The sequence below is a fragment of the Peromyscus eremicus genome, chromosome 15, assembly GCF_949786415.1.
Source record: "Peromyscus eremicus chromosome 15, PerEre_H2_v1, whole genome shotgun sequence".
NCBI lineage: Eukaryota > Metazoa > Chordata > Mammalia > Rodentia > Cricetidae > Peromyscus > Peromyscus eremicus.
This window is the reverse complement of record NC_081431.1, coordinates 52210844-52236230: the sequence shown is the minus strand read 5'-3', so window position 1 is coordinate 52236230 and position 25387 is coordinate 52210844.

Sequence of the window (25387 nt, the reverse complement as noted above, 5' to 3'; positions counted from 1 at the left end):
GTGAGAACTGGTTTTTTTTTTTTTTCTTTTTTTTACATATCAGTGAAACATACTTAATAGTGTCACAGCCTGGAACATAAAAAGACAGAAACTGCACCTACAGACTGAAAGATATTTTTAAGACCTGAAAATGAAATGCAGTTTGCAATTTTTCTATCATTCCTTCAAAATTTGTCTTATTTTCTGTGGTTTTTCCAGCATTACTGTACAAGTAGTTGAGAAGGCTTCAGCATGTCTGCTAACTTTCTGTGTGATGGAAGAAGAAAAGCCCTTCTAGGAATGATCTAGAGATGCAGGCCTGAAGGACAACACAGGAACTACCTAAGCCACATTATTGTGAGAGACTAGATCACAGCCATAAGCTTTTGGCAAAGTGTCTGAGTTCTCTGAATTGTCTCTTAGGGCTGCAGGAGCTGATACTGATGAAAAAATTTCAATTTCAGATTTCTTGAACATTTGCAACTCTCCTGGATGTTTTATATGTATCCAATTCTCTCTTCTAAATCCCTTCCCTTCAATCAGGGACAGGATACTGAAAATCTATTATGTTATGCAAGAACATCATTAAATTCTTGTGTTTATTTGCCTAAAAAGAAGTTCTGACAAAAGGCTAGGAATTGGGATCCAATAAATTTTACAGTATAATATTCTTATTATGGAAATAACTACTACAACTTGTGGATTGAATGACATTTCTCATTACACAAGAGAATTTGTAGAAAAAAAGGACATGCTTATAGTTTTCTGTTGTTAGAACAAAATTTGATTGGAAAAACAAAATGAATCTCCAAGTATTGGAAGATATGCTTCTAACACTTTCTCCAATGGATTGGTATAAGACAACACTACCTTTTATTTTCTAAACATAAAGTAATAATACATTTTAAATGATGTGCCTTTGAATCAAACTTAGAGTGTTTATTTGTAGATACTGGAACTTTGAATATGCCTATCACTGAGTAATTAGGTACAATGAGTTGCTATTTGACTGGTGTTTAGTTTGTTTGTAGTATTTAGAAAGTTCTATGGAATCAATTTTTTTCTCATTCCACATTGTCATCAGTATATACTTTGTATTTGATCTCAGAGCTTTGGTGGCTCTAAGTTCTTTATTATAATTCAGTTCACAGTGAACTTGATTGTTTCATCATTCCATTTATCCATTACATTTATCTGAAACACAGATAAAACCATGCTTCTTGAAAATATTCAGCTTTACCTAAATTTCAGTGTTATTTATAGAAATGTAACTGTCCAAGAGAAATGAAAAGCAATTTAATCATTCAGATCCCTTTGACTTAATATTTTCCTCTCAGTGTAAATTTAGGCTAGGCTTTTACTTTATGGTAAAGTAAAAACCAAATATAGTCGAATGTTCTGAATAGTTTGAAGTTGTGTAGTTCAAATATTAATACATTACCATGATAGAAAGAATAATATACTCTTCACAAATATGTTCACTTTGTAGTTATGAGAAAGATGGGCCATAGTCTCTTAAATATTCAACTGGGTTCTACCAACACAAGGAAGAAACTAAAAAAAAAAAAAAATAGAGTACTCTCAACTACTGTTGTGGCTACAGCAATTACAAAAACCAGCAATGTAGTTGGAATTTTCTTTGGGCCACCAACCAGCTCCCAAAAAAAGACACAGAAATTATAAATCCTTGGCCTTAGTTTAGGCTTGTGCCACCAGTTATTTTAACTTAATTTAACCTGTTTCTAATCATCTAAGTTTTGTCCCAGGGACTTTTATGTTTATTTCATTCTGTATGCCCTACTTCCATGCTTTCTCTGTGTCTGTCTGTCTGGTCCCTGTCATTTTCTTTCCTTTCTCCCCTGAGCCTAAATTCCTCCTCCTCCATAGTCCTCCTTGTCAGAAGTTCTGCATATACCTCTTCCCTCACAATTAGGCCATTCAGTTTTTTATTAGACCAATCAGGTGCCTTAGGTAGGCAAGGTAAAACAGCAACATATCTTTACATTATTAAACAAATACAACACATCTTTACATAGTTAAACAAATATTCTGCAACATGAACAAATGCAGCACACCTTTATAAAGTTAGACAAAGGCAACACATCTTTGTATGGTTAAACAAATATACTGCAATACAGCATGAGGAATATAACTAGTGTGCTTTGACAAATGAGGAGGAAAGGGGCAGGTGGAGCTCTGTGAGTTCAAGGCCACCCCAGTCTACAGAGTGAGTCCTAGTACAGCCAGGGCTACACAGACAAGTGAGGAGAGGAGGCTATCAAAAATCAAAGAATAAGCTGGCCCACAGAGCCAGAAAACAAGAGCTAAATTCTTCCCAAAGAAATTACTCTGCTAGCACCTTGATTCTGTATCCAGAGAACCATGGGATTGTACATTTTCATTATTTTGTGCACCAGATTTCTAGATTTCTAATAATTCACTATATGTGCAAAAGGAATAATTGTATGTGAGCCATTGATTAATTGAGTAAATTATAAAACTTAAGTTTCCAGAGCCTAAACCAGGTTAGAAGGCTTATTAGATGATTAAGATCCATCAATTGCATTATCTTCTCTCCTTAAAATTTTCCCTATGATTGTTCCATCAAGTTTCTCCAGGAGAACCAGGTAGTCGATTCATTCCTACAGTATACACAGAATATGAATATTAAATGTAATATTCAATATTTAATAAATATGTTCACCACCAATATGCTTTTTTGTTCCATTAGCTTTTCATCTTTTCAGAAATAGTTTCAGATTGTATTTTTTAGTTTCTTTTCTTATACATCTTTAAACTATTTTTGAAATTATAATATAATTGCATTATTCTTTCCTTCCCTTATCTTCCTTCAAATACTCCCATGTTCCTATTCCTGATTTTTTTAAATTCATGGCCTTTTTAAAATTAATTGTTATTATGTATGTGTGTGTATGAATGGGGGATACTCCTAATGTTTAAGCTATACCCTTAGAGTCTCAACAACATGAATGCCTATACATAAGCTGAACAAAGATGACACCAATAGACATACTAACACAGACAAAAGAAAGCTCTTGAGGTCTCAATTCTATATAAAAGATGATAGGCAACTGAGGAACACTGAGAGCAAGGGAAACAGCAAGGGAAGTACATATCAATTTATTATCCAATACCAAATGGTCATCCCTGAAAACACATATACAAGAAACGTTATGTGAATTTAATTTTAGAAGTTGGTAGGTGTTAAAAGCCAACAATCTTGCGGCCTGAACTGGTGACTACATTATTTGATCTACCAAGCAACAAAAAATATGTGTTTTCTGTGTCTGATCATTAAGTAGCTACATTTTAAAAGAAATCACATTCAAATTTGTTTTAAAGTCTAAGAAAATTTCACGTTCCATGGATATGCCTTGTGTGGCATCTAGTGAAGGTATTCAGCCACCTCTCTCTATTAGTGTCTAGAGAAACATCTCAGCATGAGTTGACTAATGAATAAAATGGTTGGATCAAGTTTATATAACCACCAAGTTATGACTTATGAAATGTAAGAATGAATACTTTGAATATATCCAACAGGTATGAGGCTAGGCATTTCTAATTGCCCATTGCTCATGAAATTATTAATGGATGATATTATAAATGGTGTTGCAAGGTAATCAAATACATAAGAGGAAATTTGTCAGGGACTAGAAAAATAAGTACAGCTGAAGATTGGAACCTTTAGAAGGAGAATAAATAGCAAGTCTGCTGTGTTTCATATGAATGTCTGCTATGAAACGTGCCGGCAACAACAACAAAAACACCTGAGAACTAAGTTAGCCACTTGTGTCTAACATTTGAACTTGTGCATATATTCACTACATGTGAAATTAAAATAGTATATCTAGGGTCAAAAATGCTGTTTCTCCACTCTAACTGACTTGTAGATGGGCCTATTAACAACATGACCAGTTGTCAAGATTAAGACCCTCCATATATGAACTATTTCTCAGAGGATCAGAAAACACATGGTGTCTGGTTAATAATTTTAAATACATATTATTATATAAATAAAAAATCAATTCTGGAAATGCATTTTTTCTTTAAATCCTCAGTGCTGCTGCATCCATGTTTCCTATATGGGCGTACTTCATTCTCAGTGACCCCATGTCATTTAGTCCTGTATATGATTGAAGGATTTGTAGAACATGACAGGTGATTCATGGGCAGGTCAATGATAGATAGATAGATAGATAGATAGATGACAAAATAAAATATAGGTGACTTAGAGTTTTTATTGCTTTGATAAAACACCATGACCAAAAGGCAACCCAGGGAAAGAGTTTTTTTTTCTCTAGCTGATATGTCCATATCACAGTCTAATATGAAGGGATGGCAGGAGTAGGAACTCAAGGCAGGAAGCTAGAGGTAGGAACTGAAGCAGTAATTATAGACGAATATTACTTGTAGGTTAAATCTTCATGGCCGCCTCCATCTCCCTTTTTGATACAATCTAAGACTACTTTCCATGTGTCACATTGTAGCTAGAGTTTTCTTGCCTGGCCCACAGTCAGGACAAATCTCTCTCACCCGCCAGTCCCACAGCCACTCAGACCCAACCAAGCAAACACAGAGACTTATATTGGTTACAAACTGTATGGCCGTGGCAGGTTTCTTGCTAACTGTTCTTACAGCTTAAATTAATCCATTTCCATTAATCTATGCCTTGCCACATGGCTGGTGGCTTACCGGCATCTTCACAAGTGGCTTGTCATGGTGGCGGCTGGCAGTGTCTCTCTCTGAGCCTTCCACTTCCCAGAATTCTTCTCCTTGTTAGTCCCGCCTATACTTCCTGCCTAGCCAATGGCCAATCAGTGTTTATTTACTGACCAATCAGCAACACACTTGACATACAGACCATCCCACAGCATCACATCAATCAGAGTGAGTTGGCCACTCAAAGATAAATCATTAGTCAAGAAAAGGTGGAACAGATTTGTCTATAGTAAAACTGATGGAGGAATTTTTTCAAGTGAGGGTCCTCTTTCAGATAACTCTAACTTATTTCAAGTTGACAAAACAATAACCAGGGCAACAAAGTGAGCTAGCCAAATAGATACATAGCTAGGGAGACAGATAGACGATAGATAGAGTGATAGATAGATAGATAGATAGATAGATAGATAGATAGATAGATAGATAGATAGATAGATAGATGATAGATTGATAAAGATAGATAGATAGATGACCGATAGATAGATTGATAGATAGATGATAGATTGATAAAGATAGATAGATAGATGACAGATAGATCGATAGATAGATGATAGATTGATAAAGATAGAAAGATAGATAGATAGATATAGATTGATAGATTGATGGTACATAGGAATAAACATTTGATAATTTGCAAACAAAGGAGTTAGTTTATGACTGTAGGGATCTCTTGCAGAAATGCCTATGACAGAACTTAGAAAAAGTTGACATGTAGAACAGTGGACTTATCTAATAAAGTTGAGTTACAATGTCTGCTGGAAAGCAAGAGCTACTCTGGATGGATTTCTGCCTTGCAAGGTATGTTATATTGTCTTAACAATCACTGTGTGAGATGTTATCTTACCTGTAAACAAGAAGATAGCCATAGTTCAATATCATTTTTTTCATACAAATACATCATTACAAGTATTTTGCTTTTCAATTCATAATATTGGACTCTTCAGTTTTGTAGTCTCCGGTAACAAAGAAAAATGATATTCCTCATTTGTTAATAGCACTACACGGGAGGGGGGGGGAATGTTTGAAATAGTGTGTGCTAGTTACATGTCAGTAACAGACTATAAAGCAACCAAATATTTGGAGATAAACTGTCTTTATTATTCATTACTAAATAAGACTCAAAGAGGTGATTTATATAATAGTAAATGTCTACTGTCAATTAGAACTTATGTTAACCAGATATAAGTAATACTTCAAGGGCTGAGCAAGGGTGGCCTATGCCTTTAATTTCAGCACATAGGAGGCAGAGGCAGGCAGATCTCCAAGTTTGAGGACTTCCTGGTCTACAGAGTGAGTTCCAGGACAGCCAAGGCTACACAAAGAAGCCCTGTCTGGAAATAAAAAATAAATAAATATAGAAGTTGTTCTTCCAAAAGTCTTTCAAAATCTTATGAATAAAAACCAGGTACAGAAAGTTTATTAGTTGTGGTGATGAAGTCAACAGAAAAGGAAATGGGTAAGTGAAGAATAAATTTGTCAAAAAAAGTGGTAGCCTATTATCCACCCTCAGAAGCAAGAGGTGTAGTAGCTATAAACACTCTGTTTCAATGTTTCATAGTAAATACCAATCCCTATATATACACAATTACCATTTTTCTTTATTGTTTTAGTACAACTATTTTATATAAATGATATTGATTGTATAAACTATCATAATGAATTCTGAAATTTTAATCTAATAAATGGTAATTGTGTCCAAGGAAAAGAATCTTCAAAATCAAATACATGTAGCTATTAACTATTATTAAATTTATTAGTGTGGATTTTTGTATACATAGGTTCATTTTAGCAAACATGATCACCTCATATAGAAAATATGAAACAGTAAGCTCCTGAGTGCAATTTTGTGGTCAGATAAAAGAGTACTAAGGGAAAGAAGGGAGTTGGGGTGGGTTAACAACGTAAAGATACATTTAAAAGCCTCATAGAAATGCACTAGTTTGTAGCCTAAGATCATGATGGGGAAATCTACAGAGACAACTGAACCAAGCTCCTGGGAACATATGAACTCTAGACCAAGAGCTGTAGAGCCTATGTGAGACCAAACTAGGCCCTCTGCACGCAAGAGACAGTTGTATAGCTTGGCTTGTCTGAGGGACCCCTGGCAGTGGGATCAGGATCTATCCCTGGTGCATGAGCTGGCTTTTTGGAGCCCCTTACCTATGGTGGGATGCCTTGCTCAGCCTTGATGCAGGAGGAAGAGCCTTGGTCTAGTCTCAATTGAATGTATCAGGCTTTGTTGAGTCCTCATGGAAGGCCTTACCATTTTGGAGGAGTGAATGGGGGTGTGTCAGGGGGAGGTGGAGGGAGAGCAGGAGGAGAGATGAGAGGAGGAATTGTGGTTGGTATGTAAAATGAAAAAAAATTAAATAAAACATTTATAGCATACATAAAAGAGTTTGAATAGTAGTATCCCGAATGAATGGACAACGTAATTCCCAGAAGATATAGGTTAGTAAATAAAAATCTCATTGACAAACGTAAGATACTTCTCTATGAGTTATTGGTCAGGGAGGCCCTATTAAATAGTCAAAATAAATCAGGCTATTACCATTGCTTTTGTTCACTCACCAGAGCTAGGTGACAAGAACCTGCTGTTGAAGAAACTACTCTCTCATTTTTATATGCAGGTCATAGAGAAACAACCCTGAACTGACTAGAAGTCTCACTCTTCGATAGAATGCTATGCAGCCTGAAAGAAGGGCTATGCAGGTAGCTAGGGGGAAAAAGATACCACTGGTCTTACTCTGTTCTGGATCCTTTATGCCTGACAAGATACGCCAGCGGCTGCTATTGCATTGTGATGGTTATGGGGTAGCTAACCATTTCTTTTTTGATATGAGGTTTGTTTTACCATGAGCATTTCAGGTCTATTATTGTAAACTTGGTTAAATATCCATGATAGGAAAGATCATACATAGGTCCTTATTTGGTTATCAATGCTGCTTAGCTACCTACCTATGCCATAAAACTGCTTTCTAAATATTTATGCTTATAACCATAAGTTTGTACTACTCACAACCTAATACTTAGAGGTCTTTTTTTTTCTTTTAAAAAATTATTTATTATTTATTTGATTGTTTATTCATTTGGGTTTTTAGAGACAGGGTTTCTCTGTGGGACACACCTGGCTGTCCTGGAACTTACTTTGTAGACCAGGCTGGCCTTGAACTCATTGAGATCCACTTGCTTCTGCCTCCCAAGTGCTGAGATTTAAGGTGTGCACCACCACAGCCTAGCAGAGGTGTTTTGGTGTTTTTTTTTTTTTGTAGTTAATGTTTAATGCAGAGATTCTTATATAGTCAATGTTCCAAGTATAAGTAACTGTGAGTGCTCATGAGTGGATGGATCAACTCTATCAACATCTAGTCCCCATCCAAGACACCAGGAGCATTGTGGAAGAGGGAAAAGAAAGAACATATGTATGTACCAGTGGATGGGAACAAGAGCTGTTAAATGCTTACTTCTCCACATGTAACTGCTGTCCACATCAACTCACAGCAGCTGTGGTTACTAGTGCAGTATCAGGGCAATAAAAACTCCAGAATGGATCAATGAGGGTTCATGAAGTCTCCAAACTAGCTGAAGGGCTGTTGTCATTGATGGATGCCGAGAAAAAGAGAGTCACTTTTCTTCTGAGACATGGCAAGAGGTAGGTTGTCCATGCCCCAGTCGATGGGACTCAGGGTGTTAATAATAACAGGATAAAAAGTGACATGAATTTGGGAGGGAAATGGAATGGGAGCACTATGAAAAGTTGGAGAAAAGAAGTGGTGAATGGATATGATCAACATTTTTGCATGCATGTACGAAACATTCAGATATTATAGAATGTATTATTTTAAAAAGAAAATTTATATGTTAATATTTCTCATATATACCTCCTGTTCAAAAGTCATATTAAGCTAGGTATATTCAGTCCACTTCAACCAAAAACATCTCCAACTTAAACAGTTCAGATTTGAATTTCTCATCCCAAGGCCAGACATATATTTACTTTCCTTATTATTATCATGTTCACTATAGGAAATGAAATCTATATCTTTTTAATTTTTTTAATTTAAAAAAATTTACTCATTTTACATACCAACAATAGGTCCTTCTCTCATCCCTTCTCTCGCTCCCCCCTCACCCTGCCTTCCCACCCCCACCCACCTTTCATTCCCTCCTCAAAAAGAGTAAGTTATCTCGTGGGGGGACAGCAAAGCCTGGTACATTCAGTTGAGGAAGGACCAAGCCCCACCCTGCTATATCAGGGGTGAGCAAGGTGTCCGACCTCAGGTAATGGGATCCAGAAAGGAAGCTCATGCACCAGGGAGAGATCCTAATCACACGGCCAGGGGCCCCTCAAACAGACCAAGCTACACAACTCTTTCCCGCATGCAGAGGGTCTAGTCCAGTCCCATATAGGTTCCACAGCTGTTGGTTTAAAGTTTGTGAGTCCCTATGAGTTTGGTTCAGTTGTCTATGTAGATTTCCCCATCATGATCTTGACTCCCCCTTGCTCATATAATGCCTCTTCCCTCTCTTTGACTGTACTCCCAGAGCTCTGCTTGGTGCTTGGTTGTGGGTTGCTGCATTTGCTTCCATAAGTTAGTGGATGAAGGCTCTATAATGACAGTTAGGGTATTCACCAATTTGATTACCAGGATAGACCAGTTCAGACTCACTCACCACTATTGCTAGTAGTCTAATCTGGGGTCATCCTTGTGGATTCCTTATAATTTCCCTAGCATCAGGTTTCTTTTACCCCATAATGTCCACCTCTATCAACATGTCTCTTTCATTGCTCTCCCACTCTGGAACTCCTCCAGCTTGACAATCCTGTTCCCTCTTGTTCTCATCCTCCATCCTCTACCCTCTATTGCCCCCCATTGTCTCCAGTTTACTTGTGGAGATATCCTCTGTTTCCCCTTGACAAGGTGATCCGTAAGTCCCTCTTAGGGTCCTCCTTGTTTCTTAGCTTCTCTGGAGCTGTGAGTTGTCATCTGATTATCCTTTGCTTTACATCTAGTATCCACTTATGAGTGAGTATGTACCATGTTTGTCTTTCTGAATCTTTCTCACTCAGGATGATGTTTTCTAGTTCCACCCATTTGCCAGTAAATTTCATCATGTGATTGCTTTTTACAGCTGTGCAATACTCCATTGTACATATGTACCACATTTTCTTTATCCATTATTAGGTTGAGGGGCATCTAGGTTGTTTCCAGGTTCTGGCTATTATGAATAATGTTGCTATGAACATAGTTGAGCAAGTGTCCTTGTGGTGTGATTGAGCATTCCTTGGGTAAATGCCCAAAAAGTAGTATCATTGGGTCTTGAAGTAGATTGATTCCCAATTTTCTGAGAAGTTGCAATACTGATTTCCAACATGGTTATACAAGATTGCACTCCCACCAACAGTAGAGGAGTGTTCCCATTGTTACTGCTAATGCCAAATTCTTGAAGTGTTCTTTGAATTTGCTTCCTCCCTTGCTTTCTTCCTTCAGTCTTTCTTTCCTCCCACTTTTCCTCCTTTCCTCCTCTTTCTATTTTTTTAAAGATTTATTTATTATGTATACAATGTTCCGCCTGCATGCCAGAAGAGGGCACCAGATCCCATTACAGATGGTTGTGATCCACCATGTGGTTGCTGGGAATTGAACTCAGGACCTCTGGAAGAACAGCCAGTGCTCTTAACTGCTGAGCCATCTCTCCAGCCCCATCTCCTCTTTCTTTTGCAGCATGATTTGTGATATCCCAACAAATTCAATGTTACTTAAAAATGCAATTCTATAATATTTGAGCATGTCTGCATCTTTCTATCTCTACCACCTCAGTCAAGTCTAAATTGTCACTTAATTGGATTTTTGTTATGGCTTCTAACTAGCTTGCCTCATTCTCTTAGTCTCCTTTACAACACTGTATCCCAACATAATCTTCTTAAATTCTAATCTATTTAAAAACAATACACTCTTGTCAATATGATTGTTGTGTAATCTCAGCAACTAAAAGCAGAAGAAGGTGCATCTCTGTGAGTTCCAGAACAGTCTAGTCTATATAGTATGTTCTAAGCCAGCTAGAGTGAGACTCTGTCTCCAAAAGTTGTTTTTTCCAATAGATTTCAGCTATTAAGTAATAGAAACTTAATTAAATAACACATTTCATTATATTCATATGATCATATTCAAATTATTTTAAAAAGAAGTTTATATAACAATCATTTTAATGAAAATTTAATTAAAACACAATTCATAGCATAAAATATTTATTAAGATTCTAAGATGCTGTATCTTAACAAAACCATCCCTCTGGCTAGTGATGTCACTGTTTATTTTTATTTTTTTCATTAACCAGTTTTAGAATGTAAAACACTTCTAATTAGATGTCATTATTTTTAATTTCAGGAACAAAAACAGCACCATTTTAACACAAACTCAACCTAAAAAATTTTTGTATTTCTTCCCTATCTACTCAAAATCAACAGGAAAAATCAATTACCTAATGCTGTGATGTTTATCAGATTGTGACTGGTGGCTGGAATCGTTTCTTAGATAGTTTTCTTTCTATTTCAGTAATAAATATCAGATTTTACAGTGTGCCTGTGGACATAAGTTGCCTGGGGTTATTCTAAATATGATTAAGGGGAGATGAAACACAGATCATAACAATAGAATCAGCACTCTTGTTGGAGCAGCAATCATATCAACAGATTTATGGGCTGCCAATTGAGTGTTAACTGCACAGGTTGTCTCCTCTGTTCTCATCTACTGAAAGGTGGCTGCCAGCTTTACTGCATATTTCCTGGATATGTTCCCTTATCATCTAGATAGTGTGTACACAGGGAATGCAAACTAATTTTAATGTGCACTGAAGCAAAATATTACTGGGAAGGTGAAGCTACTAAACTATCGAGTATATAAATTGTTTGCAAGCACTCATGACTTTATGATTATCAGGCATTCTGAATGTTCCACAACACTGCTCCTCCCCATTAGTACACATAACTGAGATGAGCATTATTGTAGTAGAGGAAGGTGAAAATAAACGCTTTTCACTCTTCTTATACAAGAAATAGGTATGATTACTATGTTAGATTTCAAGCAAAAAGAAAAGAAACTTTTTTTCAAATTCTTCTCTCATATATTATGTCCTGACCACAGTTTCCCCTTCCTCAACACTTCTCTGTCCTTCCTCATCTCCTCTCTCCTCCAGATCCAACCAACCTTATGAAGATGATAGAGACCCTTAAAGAGGAAATAGATAAATCCCTTAAAGAACTAAGAAAGGAAACTTTTAAAAAGCGTTCAACCACCACAAATCTTCTACTTCTCTTGACCATCAGTGTGCCCTGAGTTTCACAAGCTCTCCCACAGCACATGTGCATCCCTCACCCTGTGTTTCCTGAGCATGCACTTGCTCTGTTGACTTGTGTTCCTGGTATCTCAGTGCCTCCTATGAAATATGGGAGCACCCCCTCATTTCTTTATGATCTACCTGCCTTGTTATCTCTGACATCCTGATTATATATCACAGTAGCTGAAACAAAGGTTCCATAGTAAATATTTATTAAAGATTTTTTTAAAAATCACCAACCTTTCCAATATATATCAGAATTACATAATTTTTGAAAGAAACAAAAGGATAACTACTGCCCTCCTTTGCTTTTATACTGCTGTGTAAAACTCCTTACCAAAGGAAAATTGGGGATGAGTTGATATGGCTTTACAGCTTAAAGTCCATCATGAAAGGGAGTCAGGACAGGAACTTAAGTAGGTACTTGGAGGTAGGAATAGGGGCAGAGACTGTGGATAAATGCTGCTTACTGATGTCCTGTCCATGGCTGGGTCAGCTATCTTTCTTATACAAGACAACCATCTGCTGATTGATGGCACTATCTACAGTGGACTAGGCCCTCCCACACCGTTAATCAAGAAAATGACCTCATAGACTTTCCTACAGGACGTGCTGATGAAGTAATTCCTCAATTGATATTCCATCTCTCTAGATGGCTATAGCATGTGACACACACACACACACACACACACACACACACACACACACTCACACACACACACACACACACACACACACTCACACACTAGCCATGTAGTTCAATTACCAACTATCTTGGCATATATTTAATATTATATCTCACAATCAAGTAATAGGAGGAAGAGAGAGTAACTTCCACTATAAAAGCTAAGTTGAATAAAATGAATTTTCAATATTATTCTAAACAATTTCAGATAGCATAGACCATAACCCTTTTTAAAATAAAACTGCTCTTTCGTATTCTGCATCTCTAACTTTATACACGATTTGCATATTCAAGTCACTAGTAAGTAACTTTGTACTGATACAAAGTAAAGCTTAAAACAATTATATTTCAAAATTCCTTCAAGTTTTTCCCAAGGCTGTTGAATATGTCAGGATTCTTTTATGCGATCTATTGCATGGAGTTTAGTATTCAAATTTTTACCACAGTTGTGGAGAGATGGCTCCACAGCTTGGAGCATGTGCTGCTCTTATTGAAGGACAAAGCTCAGCTCCCAAAACCCACATAAGTTAATTTAGCACCTTCTTCTTGGCCCCCCCAGGTACCTACACTCACATGAACATAACCCCTCACACAACTACACACATTCACATAATTAAAACAAACCTACAATTTCTTATTATGTGTTTGAAAATCTATTCTTATGACTTCAATGAACTGTAATGTTCTCTATTCTATTTTGATTTTCCTGTTGCTTACATTTGTATTTTTTCTCTCTTATGATAAATTGCCTTCTCATTCATTAGATTTGAGAATTTGTGCTTATGGTCCCAGTAATAGATATTCTATATTTTCTGGTATGATTTTGACTTCTTCCTCTGTGATGGTTTGTAGTAATTTGCTGTGAGTCTGGACAATGCACTGAATTATGTCCCAGAAATATTTGTTTTGGTTGCTCTCAATTAATGAACATATTTTATCGAATTTTTCTCATTTTATTCAACAGAAAAAGTCATTCTGGGTTACATATTTCCTCAGTAATGAATATTTAGTGCATTATTATTTTAAAATATATGTTTCATACATGTCTAGAATTTTCATTAATTTCTTCATTTCATTTGAAATTTTATCTTCAAACATATAATTGAATTCATCCTTTAAAATGTGATCATCTTGATTAAATAAGAAATAGTATATTTACAGGGAAATGGAACTCATATTTTCCTTACATTTGACTAGATATTGACATTTCTGTCACCTAATAACTTATTTACACCCTAGTAAAGTAGCATTTAAAACACAAAGAGTGTGAAGATGAGTTGAACTCATTTAACATTTCCAGAAACACGATTATTACTATTGCATTAACTATGACAGGTCTTATAAAGAGACATAACATTTGGAAACTTCTAATTCTGCATTGCAAAGTGAGTCAGACTAGATGAAAGCAAGGGAGACCCCAGTCATGAGGATCTGGGGGGGCAGTGTGTCATCTGCAGTCGACTTGTGGAGCCAGGAAGATTCGCTCATTTCTACTGAAACAGAATAATGGCCATATTTTCAATTATTAATATAATTTCTGTAATGAGATTGTTTCCAAGAGTTTATAGTAATTATAAATAGATAATTAATACATTTTATAGGATTAAGAAATCACATTTACACATAAATGAAACTACACTAGTTGTAGTAAACACCATTTACAGTCTGTTCTTACACTTTAAAGCAAATACTTTTTATTTTAGCTTGTCTTTTGGCTCTAAATCAAAAAGTTTTTATTTAATTTGCATCAAAACATTTTATAAATGTCCAGAGCAATATTTATTTTGTTTTCAGTATGTAGAATTTACTGTCATACCATAAATTAATAAGCACAGAATAATTGCAAATTTTAGTGATTGTTTACAGATTGCTTCATTTTTATACTTTTTAAAGGAATGTATTATATCAAGACTTGAAAGGAATAAGATTAATTGCTTCTCCTTATTCTTGTATGAAATTGCATAGTTGTATAAGTAGACATAAAAATTTGAAATCTGTAAAATTTAGGTATAAAATGTAGTTATAAATATCTACCATACATAGTTTACTTAAAGGAAAATATCCATCATAGAAGACACAATTGAAAAATATGGCAGTTTACAGTTAATTTCATAACAGTACTGTCTTATTATTCACTTGAATTTCCTTATTTTACTGTCAAACATTTGCTTTTATGATGTACACTTTCTGTTGTGTGTCTATCTCTAGCTTTCTATCATCTCTCTGTCTATTATATATAAAATCTATCAATCACTTCCAATTTGCTCTTCTATCACCTATCATCTACCTATAACACCTATAATATATCTGACATCTATCCATGATCCATTTACAATCTACTTATTATCTCTCACTTATTAATTATTCATCATCTATCATTTATTAATCATCTTTTTGTCATCTGTCTGTCCATTCTCTATATATTTGTCTCTCTACCATCTATTAATCATCATGTTTCTTTATATTTATCTGTCATGTATCTACTTTTTCTCTCTAAACATTCATCTGTACATTTGTACAAGTCACAGTGTGCTCTCACATATTCACTATAGTATTTATATTTTACTGGAAACCTTTATTCATTTGAACTACAATTTGATAATTATAGTGCCTTACACTGATAGTATTCCTGTAAAGGATATTTTTCCTACTTCTTGGAGAGTCTGAGTGAGGTGTGTATGATGATTTTATAGTGTCAAAAATCCACATCCTAAATCAAGGAAGCAAATAGTCTCCAGTATGACTCTGAAATAGACAGACATTTTCCTTCAAACACATGTAAATTAATCTGCTTTAGTTTTATACTATTCATTTTTTTCTTTCTACCTTGCTCAGATAGACATTGATTGATGCCATTCACTAGGGCTACTGAATCAGGGAAAATAAGTTCACATAGAAAAAGTTAGAGTGAGCAATGACATTGTCTTCTACCAGCTAAGTTCTACTTTCTAATTCAAGAAAATTTCCTGTGGATAGCCACCTTACTACCCATCATATTGAGTTCATAATTTGTGTCTTTAATTCTGAACTTTTGTTTTACATTTGTTTGGAGGAACAGAATTTTACTTGCCTTTTTGAAATTTAAATAATTCCATTATTCAAAGAGGAATAAAGAATGTGGCCTGAGTATTAATAATAATATTTTCTCTAGCCAACTCATATTTATTCATAAATACTAAATAATTCATATGATATATATGTGTGTGTGAGTACATATATATGTAACTATAATAATAATTAAGTAGAAGATGTCATAAAATTGGCATGGTGTGTAGGAACTCAAGCACAGGCATAGGTGGAGGCTGAAGAGTGTGGCATGGAACTTGTGTAAATAGAGTACTCATTTATGAAATTTTCAAAAAATAGGTCCTCAAAAATCTAAAAGTTGAATATTACTTATTTAAGAAACAAAGTACAATGTTCTATATCTTTAATATTTAAAGGTAAATTCTTTTTCTATATATATAATAATAAGAAATTCTGGAGTGGTGGAATGGATATGAAACTGCTGTATCATCCATCCTAAGGCAACCAGGAACAAGCCAAATGCGATTCTTTTATGAGTTTTTCTACAGTCCTTTTCCTTAAGGGATTTTAACTAACCCTGTTTCATTGGATTCACGTTCCACCATGCCTGGATAAACTATTCACACCAGTCACTACTGGCAGTTCTGAGGAAGCATACCTCTACATGGCAATTTAGTGCATGGTCTGAAATTGTGTTTTGTTTATTTCATGAACTCAAAGCCTTTACCCTCTTTCCCTCGTATGATAGAAAGAACTATGGCTCACTCCTGCAATTTCTTGTGATATTTCCATTAGTTTATGTTGCATACAATGCTCCATCTAACATAAAATACTGCACCAAGTGTAGATGGTCATCATCAGAACAGGCAGATTCATCATGGTGTATTCTTTAGGGTGGAGTCATTTAGATTCATTTTTATGACCATACAATGGAGTCTCTGACTATAAATCAAAAATGGAAACACTTTCTAGGGCACAAGATATATATATATATATCCTGCTTCTATATAGAAAGATCTCAATGTTTGCTATTATTCTTATGTTAAGGTTTAGCTGTTTAGTGAGCAGACAGATTCTAGCTTGTTTTTAAACATCAGTAAAATATCGAATCCCGGAATTCTATTCTGTGGCCAGGACAGACTACTTTTTGAGAGGACTTAGCAGAAGCCATAACAGACTGCTCAGTCTTCTATCAGAGATCAGGCCTCAATTTTAATTTCCTGAGACTGAGCAAGCAGTTTCTGAGGAAGTCACAAAAAAAGGACAATCTTCAATGCCCGTAACAGCAGGAAAGAAGGAGATAGCACGTATCAAGTCTGAGCCAGCCCCTAGAGTCAGCCTACTAGGTCACCCAACTCCCTGCAGTCAGCCTCCACAGTCAGTGTGTACTAGGCCAGTCAGCCTCCACAACAGAGGCTGGGACTTTTCCAGGCCTGGCCCCAAATGGAAAAACTGTAGGCTTACCAGCCTTTGCTAGCCGTAGCCAATTAGAAATACTAATATGATTTCCACTCTTGTAAGCCAAATATATCTGAAATGACATAACTGCCATAGGAACTACCCTTAGCTGTGCTGAAAAGGAGCCTGCAAGCTTCTGTTGGGGTCGTTGCCATTTTGCCTTTGTGTTGAATGATCGGCTGGTCCCAGCATGCTGGAATAACTCTTACTGATTGCATATGTGAATGGTGGTCTTTTTTGGGGACCCTAATACTTTTCTTTGGCCAGGGAAGATTCACAAGATTCAGGCAACACAGATTTTATGAAGCTTCTACTTTTGACACTATGTCCAGCTAAGTAGCTGCTCATACATTTACTTCCCTGAGGACTGCTCCCTAATATATTACTTCCATTTTATGAATTCTTATGAGGGTGTTTTCTAATTTAATTGTCATTAAAGTGAGTATCAGAATCATTTACCTTAAAATTACCTGATAATCTTTAATGACAAAGGGAGCTTATACAAAAATGCATCAATATTAAGCAAGAAATTACCTTTCAGAGGAATCATGATGCCTCATGTGAAACGTTGGTCCAAACAATAACACAAATATTTTGCTAATGTTTATTAAATTCTTTGTCCAATGCAGCAATATTTGAATATTTTATTACTTCTAACACTAGTAAGGTAGATCATAAGAGCCTTTAGCATTCACTACTCTCTGTGTAGGTGATTGCCAATGCTCTACTATCATAACACTAGTAATCAACTTGTTTAAGTCTGAGTAGCTTATTGTTAATTACCAAGTCATGCCTTGATGGTTGGCCAGACAATAAGTTTATCAAACATAGCTGATGGAAACTAATTGAAATCTTCCCCAATTATTCATTTATCCAGGACTCACATCTCCCATTATGCTTTGGGAATTCTGGATTGCTTAAATGTCTACTCAGTAAAACGATGATCTTGTAGATGTAACTTTTAAATTCCATGTGAGCAATTAAAACTTACTGGAAGTTAGCCTTAGTCAATATGCTTAAAAAGAAAAAAAAAGCCAATATTCCCCAGTCCCGTGCTGCATCCATCTTAATTATACTATATGACCACTGAAATATGTCCAATGATGTGTTTCAATTTCTAACCTCATTACTACTTTATTTTCTCAACCACAAATGACATCTTCACATCTTCTCTCTTAATGCTGCACAACTATTTACCCAGTCCTATCTCACACGGTTGCTGCACATTGCATTTTCAACTGCTGCACCTTGTCCAATGTCTAGGACCCATCCCATAATCTGGGAGATAGTCAAATATATCAGCCTAGTCCATTCACGGTTACATTCCTGTTGTTATTGCTGTTTGTTTTGCTGAACGTTATTGCTTTCATTAAAGGAGTCATTTGCAAACCTTTTTTCAAATATTTGTCTTTCTAAATCATGGTCTGTATAATTAGATTTGGATTTCTCCAGATTAGAACAAATAGAGCAAGTTTGCCATAGTGTTTCAATAGCAGGGAATAGGGTTGCAGTAAATTCTCCACCCTTGATAATATCTACCCCTGAGTGAGAATCTCTTCAAGTGATTCTCCCATCCCTACCATTCACAATTTAACTGTACAGGTTTAGGGAAATTGAGCTGATGTTCCTTGCCACTCCTGTGCTTTATTTCTTTCTATCACAACATTTTTTTTGTATGAGATAGATCTTTTCCACATCATGTTGCCCCATGCATAGCAATGGAATTTAGTCAATATCCCTAAAGAGAAAAAACCCCAATATTCCCTGGTCCTATGCAGCATCCAGACCACCTTTACACTTCCAATCAGATTTTCAACCAAGAATTCAAGTTTAATGAATCACCCAACAACTGATCTCATCTCTGATATGTAACATCTATTCAGCTGTCCAAAAACAGATGTGGTTGCTTAGAACATGGAATATTTTTCAACGTTCTAGTCATGGTTACATTTATCACATGCTAAGAGGATTGATGAAGATTCCTATCTAAGAGGAAATCCTGGATGCCAGTCATGCACGGCAGGAGAGTGGCTTCCACTATCTCAATTAGACACATGAAGCTGGAATTCAAATATAATTGATAAATTCAAATGATCTCTTACATCTTGAAGTTTATATCACTGCAATATGTTGTTCTGATTTCTGTGCTGGGAACTAGTAACAAAGCTACTGTTGATATCGTCTCTCAGAGAATGCTATTTACATTCAGATACTGGAATACATTTTATTTAATTTGTTCATCTCAGCAACCTCAGCATTGTTTAGAGTGAATATTATATCACTCCAGGTACACGGCAAACATGAAATAGTCTCCAACAGATAGAAATTCTCTCCCTTTCTCTCGAACTCCTGTATTACTTTAAGTTTTTTAAAACATGTAACATTAGTGTGATTTTGTCTCGCTCTCCCTCTCCCCTCCCAGTCCTTTTTTCCCTGCCTGCTGATAAGTTTTAGGCCTGCTGAAGGCCTCTCCACCAAAGCAGAAAACTGAATCAGACCAAATCAGGAAAAGCCCAGGTTTAATGGGTAAAGAGCTCCCTGGCAATTCCCTGGCCCCACAGAGAGGAGATGGGGGAAGGAGTCTGTTTTCTGGGATGCTACTGATATATCCCCTGTGGGAGTCCTCCTAAGCCTTTCTCGGGGAGGAGCTATGTTTGGCAGGTTTTGAAACACTGGTTTTAGGGAAAGAGACTGGGAAGGGAGCCGAGGTATATCTTCTACTAGACTTCTTCCAAACATTCCAGACTCTTTGGGTATAGGGATGCCAGGGTGACTGACAGGGGTTGAGGTGGAGCTCCCACCCAAACACCTGCCTCCCTTTCTTTTGCCCTCAGAGCACAAGCAAAAGTGTGTGTGTGTGTGTGTGTGTGTGTGTGTGTGTGTGTGTGTGTGTGTGTGTGTCTGTTGGCTGGTGGGAGTGCAAACATGTGTAGCCACATTGGAAATCAATATAGAGGTTTCTCAGATTGTTGAGTATCAATCTACCTCAAGACCCAGATACACCACTCTTGGGCATATACCCAAAGGATGCTCAGTCATGCCACAAGGACACTTGATCAACTATGTTCATAGCAGCTTCATTCATAATAGCCAGAACCTGGAAACAGCCTAGATGTCCTTCAACTGAAGAATGGATAAAGAAAACGTGGTACATGTACATAGTGGAGCCTTACTCTGATGTTAAAAACAATAACATCATGGAATTTGAAGGCAAATTGATGGATCGAGTGAAGGATCTGAGTGAGGTAACCCAGACCCAGAAAGACAAACACTATTGGTGTCCTCCAGTTTTTATGTCAGCATTGGCCAACACTGACAACAGGAACAAAACAATTATTTCACCGTTTGTTCCTGGTGTGATGATATACACTTTTAATTCCAGTTCTCAGGAGGTAGGGGTAGGTGGATTGCTGTGAATTCAAGGCCAGACACTACTACATAGAGAGACCATGTATTAAAAAGAAACTGTTTTAAACATACTTTATTTATTAAGTTTATCCTTTACATTTTAAGATGAAGTTTCACAGCTTCATACTAAAGATAGGAGATGGAAAATATGACATTAAATCTTTATTATAGTTCGTTTTTTTGCCATAGATTTTAGGATGGGTCAGAAACACATAAACAGCATTAATTAGTAATTAAGATGAGAAATGAATAATATAGATTAACAAAGGTGAACAAGCTGTTTTTCCACAAGTAGAAAATCTGTGTAGCATTACTAAATAAGTGAAGATGTAAATTAATCATGAAATGATGTAAAATGACAATAATTAATTTTATGTTAGATATTAAAACATAAACATTTAGTATAAGTAAGATTGGTGTCAATAAATTGCAGACATATGTTTCCAAGGATAATAAGACAAAATAAATACATATAATTAATATCATCAAGTATATAGAGAATATTTTACTTTCACCATATGCATAAACTAATTTCCTGTTCATTATAATCTCAAACTAGACAGAACTTCAAAAGATTTGTAAGCAAAACATATGGACAAGCTACGGTAGCGTAAAGAGTCTATTTCTTCTTGATCCTGCCTTAACATCATGTAATACTGGATATGCAGAGAACTGTCTTTTGGTGCACAATGGATCGTCCATCAGAATTTTTATTCATTAATTGGTATCACCTTTAATTTCATTTCATTTTGTGTTTGTTTTATCTATTTTTTATTGAAAATAGATTTTTCATGCATTATATTCTGTTTTTTTCCCTCCCTCAACTCATTCCACATTCTCCAGATCCTCCTCACTTCTATTCCCATCAAAACCCACACCGTTTCTTTCTCCTTCCCTAAAAAACAAATAGGCATCTAAAAAAAAATCATAAAATAAGATTTAAAAAAAGTAAAATAAAGTAATAGGACAAAGTAAGCCAACAAAAATAAGTAAGGAGAGTCAAAGAAAAAGCACAAGAAGCTGGACAGTGGTGGTGCACGCCTTTAATCTCAGCACTTGGGAGGCAGAGGCAGGTCTCTATGAGTTCCAGGCCAGCCTGGTCTACAAAGTGAGTTCCAGGAAAGGTGCAAAGCTACACAGAGAACTCTGTCTCAAAAAAAAAAAAAAAACAAAAAAAAAAAGGAAAAAAAAAGCACAAGAAACACACAGATGCAGAGACACACATTTGCACACACAGAAATCTCATCAAAATCTAAAATCTAAAACTCAAATTCATAATATATATGCAAAGGACCTGTAAGATGAAAAAAAAAAGCTCTGCCACAACATTATGAGACAAAGAGCCTCCAAAAGACCCCCACTGAGTTCATTTTGTGTTGGTTATCTACTGCTGGGCATGGGATCCTGCACTTATGAGTGAGTTGTAAGCCCAGTGAGACACTGTTGTATAAAAGTATTTTTTCTGTTTGTTAGCAGTTATCAATTAATACATTTTAAGCAGACCTTAATATCTACCCACCATTTCTTCTCTTCCAAATTAAGTTTACAGGGATAGCTATTATTTTCACATTTGTAATACTTTTCCATCAAGCGTTCTCATTTTCTTGCATTCCTCCAGCAATTTGCATAAATCTAGCAATCACCATCATTATCTTTGAATCTGTAATTATAGGGCATGCAAAATGATGCTGTAGTGCATGAACACCCTAAAAAGGGCCTTCCTTTTTTTCCATAGAAAGGATCATGTTCCCTTAACATAAATTCCTGTTTCCACATCTAGATGGCTTTCTCCAAACATGGGAAACACATATGCTCTTCTCAGGTTACAAGTGAGCCTGTTCATATCCAGAGAGGAAAAGCATTCACCTAATCAGAGGTAGTCTGCTGGTGTACAAAGTGTCTGTGCTCCTCCAGGCCACCTTCTTCCTGTATGTATTGATGAGTAGGAACAGCAAATACGTAATCTGCTTTCTGACCCTATCTCATGTATTTTACCTGTTTAAGAATATAATTACACAGTATTTTCTTATATTTTCTCATGCATTGTTTCCCCATCTTTCCTGTACTTTTTCCATTAGTGGCTTTCTTTCTGATTTGAAAAGAAACATCTAGAGTATAGACTTCCCTCTCTTCACCAGTCACTTTACTCATTTAGTCTAACCTGCTACAACATATACAGCAGATTGGATGGTTTAAACAAGAAACATGTTGTCTCCCTTGAACAACGAAATCCCCAGATGTTCAGTACCGTCATATAAAAGGTTCATTCTTCATAGATTGTTGTTAGGGATTATACTGGTTTAGTAAATTAGTGAATTGTGGTGATATATTGTGTACCCTAATAAACCTTGCCTGAGGATTAGAGGACAGAGTCAGGCACTGGATTAGACATAGAGGCCAGACAGTGGTGGCACACACACCCTTAATTCTATCACTCGGGAGGCAGAGATCCTTCTGGATCTCTGTGAGTTCAAGGCCACACTGGAAAGGGAGCCAGGTAGTGGGGGCTCCTACCTTTAATCCAAATACTGGGAAGCACACAAGGCTTTAATCCCAGGAAGTGATAGCAGGGCAGAGAAAGGTATATAAGGTGTGAGGAGACAGGAACTAAGGCAGTTCAGCTGAGACCCTTTCAAGTGAAGACTCAGAGGGTTTCAGACAGAGGATTTGTGAAGTTGGTGAGGTAACAGGTGGTGGCTGTGGCAGCTAGTTCTGCTTCTCTGATCTTTCAGCTTTTACTCCAATATCTGGAACCAGGTTTTTTATTAAAAGACTATCTAAGATTTGAACAACAGCAGATACCTCTCTCTCTCTCTCTCTCTCTCTCTCTCTCTCTCTCTCTCGTGTGTGTGTGTGTGTGTGTGTGTGTGTGTGTGTGTGTGTGATTTCTCCCCAATTGTCTAGCCATGACTTCACTAGCACTGAGTAGTTAGGTTTCCAATACTAGACATGGTCTCCCTCTTGTTGAGTGGGTATTAAGTCCAATTAGAGAGCTGTTGGTTACTGTCAAGGTATCTGTGCTGTTACTGAACCCTTAAGATTACTGTGCCATTCTGGTCATTGATCTGGTTCATGGGTGTCATAGTTAAGTAGAGCTTTTGATTGCCTTCATCCTTTGGAAGCTTGCATAGTGCTTTCTTATACCATGAAAGCTAGTCCTCAGGGATGGGGATTTCAAGTCAGTCACAGTTCAGGGGTCTCTGGGACCTGTTTCTGAAATACATAGTGTCTTAAGCAGTTGGTTCTTACCTTCCACCTCTGGGGGTGACCAAGAACAACAGCAATAGGCTCTATGTTCGGAATGTCACTTGGAAAACTCTGGCCAACATCTCTAAAGAAAACTTCTCATGTATCTTTTAGAGGATTTTGTTGGTGGTCTTTGGCATTTGGTGGGAGCATTGTCAGTCCAAATGACAAAAGTTCACTGAATGTAATATGTAAGGTTGTTCTTTTTTTTTTTTAAATAGTGTGAATCCTTCTGGCTTTTTCAGACATTTGTCCTTATACCCACGGGTAAGTGTTGTCTTCACTCCTCATCAAGGAAATTTCTTTTTACAACAGTCAAAGACCATTACAGAAAACCACAACAGATCAAATTGCAGAGTTGTGGAACCAAGTCACAAAAGGGTACATCTTCAAAACAATTTTGCACCAAAGGCTCAGAGAACTTTGCAGAAGAGGGGTCACAAATATTGTTAGAACCAGAGGATCAGGGTGCTTCCTGTGACATTGTGTCTCTTAGTAACAGCAGCAGCTACACACATAAAATCTCACTAAAATGACTGCCCGAATGTGAGCTGAACAGGAATGTACCAATGAAGATGCCAAACTAGGTGGGAAAAATCCAGTGAAATCTCTATCCTACAATAAAAACTATAGGTAACTTAAGAAAGTTGGGGGCAGGAGAAGTGGTCTGCCCCAGGGAAGAAGAACACATCAATCAAAGTTGTTCCATGCCAAACCAAATGTTCAAGCCTGGAGACATACATATAAGATTATATGGCCTGAGCTGGTTATATGTAGGACTATCATATATATATATATATATATATATATATATATATATATATATATGTGTGTGTGTGTGTGTGTGTGTGTGTGTGTGTGTGTGTATACCTAATAACAATTAGTAAAAAAGAAGTGGCTATGAGTTTGTGAGTGGGGAGAGCTTTATGAGAGGATTTGGAGAGAGGAAAGAAAGGGAGATATGTTGTAATAATATTATAATCTCAATTGTTTTAAATAAGTTAAAATTATGTGTCTTGTGTGTATATAAATAGTACCCATCATTTTGAATATTTAAATAAATATCAGAACTAGTAAAATGCAAATGATATATGAAATTTGCAATACTGTGCTTAATGGGGAGTTATTGCTAAAGAAAATCTGTGTATGTCCAGGATAGAAATTATGTTCTTTCAAAAAGTTACAATCCTTTATTAATTCTGCCCATTAAGAACCCGAAGATAGGATGTTGTTCACAGTGCTGGAAATCCAGATGTCTAAGGTAGGTGAAGAATCAGTCTATTCAGTTATTGTTTCTGTCTCCTCATTGCCTTGTTCTCACTGATTCCTCATATGCAAAGGGCAAGAGGTTTTGCAGAAATCTCACTGTTGTCTGTTAGAAGGGCTCCACACTTTTGACCTAGCCAACTCCCAACTGCCTCCCTGTTTCATCACCACTTTGGGGGTGAGGATGTCAACATATGGTCTGTAAAGCAGATCAATTTTCTTTTCTCCCTTTCATCAAAA